The sequence below is a fragment of the Triticum aestivum genome, chromosome 1A (genome assembly GCF_018294505.1).
Source record: "Triticum aestivum cultivar Chinese Spring chromosome 1A, IWGSC CS RefSeq v2.1, whole genome shotgun sequence".
NCBI lineage: Eukaryota > Viridiplantae > Streptophyta > Magnoliopsida > Poales > Poaceae > Triticum > Triticum aestivum.
The window spans coordinates 76459777-76466091 of NC_057794.1; the positions used below are offsets into that span (position 1 = coordinate 76459777).

Here is a 6315-nt window from a genome sequence, read left to right on the forward strand (position 1 = left end):
TGCAAATTTTCAAATTTATCCCATTAAACTTATTGGCCTTTTAATAAATTTGTGGTGTGGTTCGACCATATGTTTGATGGTCTGGTAATCATAGGTACAATATTTATATAACCACACATTTGACAAACTGGAGAGTTGTCTTTTGATCATTTGAAAACGGCCAATTCCTATTAAGAGATGATTCTATCTTTGGTTGTCTATTAGCATCCACTTTACTTCGAATTCCTCATGGTTTTGTGTTGTTACCACTAACTTGCATAGTATTCTCGGTACTAGCAAGAATTTCAAATAATGGTATAGCACCCGTTGGGTGAATCTGATGATTTTAAGAAATTTCATGTTTCTTCATCATAAAAATGGTAGTACCATCTTAAGAGGAGATAAAGTGTATAAGGAATTTTCAACCGGATCTGCATATAAAAATATTTGATCACGAGATCTCAACTTGAAGTTGATTATGTGATAGAATTGTGAGATGCAATAGACTTGAGGTCTTGAAAAACAAATGGGCGATCATTCATGATGTGCTCATGGCAGCATGTTTCTCTTAAAGGAAAATATTCGAAGTGAATAAATACTCATCCATAATGTACTTAGTTTGAGAACTAAGTGAAGTTTGCGACATAAAATGAATATGTACATATTTAGCTATCAAGAGAATAGCCATGACATTTTTCAAACATGGGGTTAGTCACTATAAAATATCAACCCAAAATGTGATGTGGATCTTGTAATAGTGTTTGAGACACTCGATATTTGCTATAAATTATGGTCTCTACCTTTATGTATGGACGACAATATCATCACAAATAGTAATATTTGTGTAATTTTCCACGACTTATTCAAGCAAAATGATGCTTAAATAATTGATACTAGAAGAAAATGCCATTTTAATCATGTAAGATCATTATTATTATTTCTTTACTAGGAGAGTAAATAATTTTAGTGAACAACAATAATGGCTTCAAAGGAGCAAATTTTATGATAGCTGATGCTAGCTATACACTCATATGTGTTGACCTCAATTTATATAGGATAACACTTTGAAGATAATCACCGGATGCGGTGTAGACCTCGCAGTAATAGATAACATAGTCTGACTTTTGTCAGTAGATGTTCGTAATTCTATTACCTTATGTTATGAAAAATGTGTAAAATCACTTTGAAGGTAATCATCTGTCAAAGTGACATGATGTAGACCTTGCTGTAATAATGGATAGTCTGCAAAATTTGCAGTAGATGCCAGTATTACCTTATAATATCTTGAGGTAGTCACATATAATATTAATATTTGGAAGAGCACTTCGAAGGTAGTCATCTTGTTAAAATAAAAAGATGTAGACCTCACAGTAGTGATGGATAATCTGCAAATTACGCAGTAGATGCCATCATACCTTGTGATTCGCAAATAAAATATGATGTAGTCATATTAAGTATGACACTTCACAATCATTGTTTTGAATTTACATCATGATTTGCAAGAAGAAGAAAATCAAATGCAAAACGTAGTTGTTGCACTTATTGTAAAAAAAGTACTAGTATCTTTAGGGTTCATTGCAGATGTAATGGTCGGCCCATCCAAAAACATAGGCTCAATGCCTTAGAACTCAACCAATATTATATGCTGGTATTAACCAAAATCTAAAACAATAAACCTGATGGCTTGTGTTCAAGTAATATTAAGTCTGATGACGCATTTGCCAATAAAAGAAACTAGAAGGGCTTAGACTCAAATGGCCGAAGGGATAAGGTTCCCTATCGCCATCGATTTGTTTAGTTCTGCACAGAGGCACCGATGCTGCGGTTCATGTCGCCGCCGGCCGTAGCCGGAGGGCTTGCTCGTACAACGTCGCACGCCAGAGGGCGTTGCCGGCCGTCGGTTTCTGCGCCGTGCCGGAGGACGTCGCCTCCACTGCCGCTCATGGTGCGCTCACGCCGAAGGGCTGGATAGCCGCGTCGTGGTTGGTCGCTCCGTGGGAGCCGCCCTGAGGTCGAGAGCCTCGGATGATGGCCATGTGGCGGGCTCGTCGCTGTGCGCCGAGGATTCAGGCCGATGGGAGGCGCCGCCGGGGTGCGTCGGGCACAGAGGGTGTCGCCTCTGCCTGGGCTGTGGACTGCGCTGCCGCGCGCCTGAGGGCATTGTCATGCTGGTCTCCGGCCATTAGCCGCTGCGGCCACCTCCGGGTGCAGCGCTGGGAGCAGCCGGGCCGAAGGTTGCCGCCGCTCAGCTAGGAGCCTGGCCGAGGCAGCGTTGTCCGGGCCATGGGTCGCCGCCGAAGTTTGCCTTGGACGGCATGCAAACGACGCCCTGGAGGTTAGTGCTTACTTCGTGCAGGAACGAAATTGGAATTGAATCACCTGCTTGATGTATCAATCAAGATACAGAGTTGGTCTTTGGATGATTGTCGTTTTGTATGAGATGTGTTACAGGGATCTTGTATGTTTCCTTCTGATCCCCTCCCCGTTCTTACCTTTCTCTCTGGATTTTGTGCTTTCATCTCATTTGCATCTGGTTTCTTCCCAGATCGAGAGATTCGCCGCGCCTGGGCCGTGAACGCCTCGGGCTGATGCGGGAGGTCGAGGCCACGCGACCATGCGCCGGCTGGAGACTTGCGCCGCCGTGCCGTTCTGCAGGGTGAAGCGTGCACGCACCACGCGCCGGTGGGCATGGACTGTCGCTAGTTCCGCGTTGCTCGCAGGCGAGCCGTTAGTGAAATCGCTCCGCCGGGGACAACGCGATGCGTCAAAGAGGTCTGGGCTCGCACTCGTTCGGCCGTCTCTCGGCCATCAAGGACATCGCCGGTGACGGATTGATAGTGTGCGGGCGCCGCCGGCGCTGCCGGTTTGTTTAGTGGCCTAATCGCTTGCTCGGGTTAGGGCAAAGGGCTGATAACGTGTTAATAGGAAAAAGAGAGAGGGAGAGAGGAGCGAATGATGGGAATGAACAGTGTCTCTTTATTGATGACAAACAAGGCTATATATACAAAGTGAGGGGACGCGTTGAACGGACGCGACCTTTACAAAGGACGCCATAAAGGCGGTAACTAATGACGGTTACTTATCTAAGGCGGTTGTTAAGCATGGATTATTAGGATTATAATTAATCCTTAACAAATGCTTCTCGATCCCGAATCATGCGAGAGCTCCGAGCAACATCACGACATCCAGCTGTAGATAATTCATGAGATATCTAAGCAATTTTCAAATAAGCAAAGTAGAAGATCTAAAAATACTTACTAGTTTGTTTATTCTCATCAAGAAAATGGAAATAAGTTAGAGCCATTGCGTTAACTCGCCGTCCAACATGTTTGAGCTCAGCAAAAACAAGCACTTTAGGATTGTTCTTCTTTGGGCCATTCTTAGCATTAGCATAGAAGTTCACATGGGCATAATCGTAAGATCGCTCATGAAATATTGCTCCATCTATTGCCTCAACAAGTAAATATAGAACCTGGCCATTGTCATGAATAAAAACAAGCTCAACAAGTATGACACTACACACAAGTTTCAACATCTATATAATTGATAAAGAAAGCAATGAATTTTATAAAACATTGACCAACGCATTTATCTTAATCATTAACATTCACTCCCTCTCTAAAATGAAACATGGTGAAGAGGACAATCCTTGTTTTACAACTTAATAATAATAATAATAATAATAATAATAATAATAATAATAATAATAATAATAATAATAATAATGATAAGGGCAAAGGTTTAAATTTCTCAATCTTTCATATTTGGTTCTCCCATTGTTGTGCAGGGGAACATTGACTCTACCAAAGGTATAATTGTCCAGTTAGTCAGCTTATATGTGCTAAATTATCTTTGGTTTCTGTTAGTCAGCTTATATGTGCTGACGTAATACTTAACGCGGTTGATGTAGTCGTACATCTTCACGATCCGACCGATCCAAGTACCAAACGTACGACACCTCCGAGTTCAGCACACGTTCAACTCGGTGACGTCCCACGAACTCCGATCCAGCAGATCTTCGAGGGAGAGTTTCGTCAGCACGACGGCGTGATGACGGTGATGATGATGCTACTGACGCAGGGCTTCGCCTAAGCACCGCTACGATATGACCGAGGTGGATTATGGTGGAGGGGGGCACCGCACACGGCTAAAAGATCAACTGATCAACTTGTGTGTCCATGGGGTGCTCCCCTCCCCCGTATATAAAGGAGTGGAGGGGGGAGGGACGGCCCTCTACTATGGCGCGCCCTGGGGAGTCGTACTCCCACCGGGAGTAGGATCCCCCCTTCCATGTAGTAGGAGTAGGAGAGAAGGAAAGGGAAAAGAGAAGAGAAGGAAGGAGGGGGCGCCGCCCCTCCCCTAGTACAATTCGGACTAGGCCTTGGGGGGCGCGCAACCTCCCCTCTCTCTTTCTCCTAAAGCCCAATAAGGCCCATATACTCCCCGATGAATTTCCGTAACTCTCCGGTACTCCGATAAATACCCGAACCACTCAGAACCTTTCCGATGTCCGAATATAGCCTTCCAATATATCGATCTTTACGTCTCGAACATTTTGAGACTCCTCGTCATGTCCCTGTTCTCATCCGGGACTCCGAACAACCTTCAGTACATCAAAACACATAAACTCATAATACCGATTGTCACCGAACGTTAAGCGTGCGGACCCTATGGATTCAAGAACTATGTAGACATGACCGAGACTCATCTCCGGTGAATAACCAATAGCGGAACCTGGATGATCATATTGGCTTCTACATATTCTACGAAGATCTTTATCGGTCAAACCACATAACGGTATACGTTGTTCCCTTTGTCATCGGTATGTTACTTGCTCGAGATTCGATCGTCGGTATCTCAATACCTAGTTCAATCTCATTACCGGAAAGTCTATTTACTCATTACGTAATGCATCATCCCGCAACTAACTCATTAGTCACATTGCTTGCAAGGCTTATAGTGATGTGCATTACTGAGAGGGCCCAGAGATACCTCTCCGACAATCGGAGTGACAAATCCTAATCTCGATCTATGCCAACTCAACAAGTACCATCGGAGCCACCTGTAGAGCACCTTTATAATCACCCAGTTACATTGTGACATTTAGTAGCACACAAAGTGTTCCTTCGGTATTCGGGAGTTGCATAATCTCATAGTCAGAGGAACATGTATAAGTCATGAAGAAAGCAGTAGCAACAAACTAAACGATCAACGTGCTAAGCTAACGGAATGGGTCAAGTCAATCACATCATTCTCTAATGATGTGATCCCGTTAATCAAATGACAACTCATGTCCATGGCTAGGAAACTTTACTATCTTTGATTCAACGAGCTAGTCAAGTAGAGGCATACTAGTGACACTCTGTTTGTCTATGTATTCACGCATGTACTAAGTTTCCGGTTAATACAATTCTAGCATGAATAATAAACATTTTTATCATGATATAAGGAAATAAATAATAACTTTATTATTGCCTCTAGGGCATATTTCCTTCAGTCTCCCACTTGCACTAGAGTCAATAATCTAGTTCACATCTTTATGTGATTAGTTCACATCTCCATGTGACTAATACCCAAAGGGTTTACTAGAGTCAATAATCTAGTTTACATCGCTATGTGATTAACACCCAAAGAGTGATCATGTTTTGCTTGTGAGAGAAGTTTAGCCTACGGGTCTGCAACATTCAGATCCGTATGTATTTTGCAAATTTCTATGTCTACAATGCTCTGCACGGAGCTACTCTAGCTAATTGCTCCCACTTTCAATATATATCCAGATCAAGACTTAGAGTCATCTAGATCGATGTAAAAAGCTTGCATTGACGTAAGTCTTTACAACGAACTCTTTTATCACCTCCGTAACTGAGAAATATTTCCTTAGTCCTCTAAGGATGATTTTGACCGCTGTCCAGTGATCTACTCCTAGATCACTATTGTACCCCATTGCCAGAAAGATGCTAAGGTGTACAATAGGACTGGTAAACAACATAGCATACTTTATAGAACCTATGACTGAGGCATAGGGAATGAATTTTCATTCTCTTTCTATTTTCTGCTGTGGTCGGGTTTTGAGTCATTACTCAACTTCACACCTTGCAACACAGAAAAGAACTCCTTCTTTGACTGTTCCATTTTGAACTACTTCAAAATCTTGTCAAGGTATGTACTCATTGAAAAAGACTTATCAAGCATCTTGATCTATCTCTATAGATCTTGATGCTCAATGTGTAAGCAGCTTCATCGAGGTCTTTCTTTGAAAAACTCTTTTCAAACACACCTTTATGCTTTCCAGAAAATTCTACATTATTTCTGATCAACAATATGTCATTCACATAT

At 42.5% G+C, this 6315-nt stretch overlaps 1 long non-coding RNA gene across 1 annotated transcript; it reads left to right on the plus strand.

The window, feature by feature from the left end:
- Positions 1-1728: 1728 nt before the first annotated feature.
- LOC123190928 (uncharacterized) lies at positions 1729-3066 on the plus strand. The gene is made up of 2 exons (XR_006496627.1): positions 1729-2314; positions 2525-3066. It is a non-coding gene; the product is annotated as an uncharacterized lncRNA (long non-coding RNA).
- The last annotated feature ends 3249 nt before the right edge of the window (positions 3067-6315 follow it).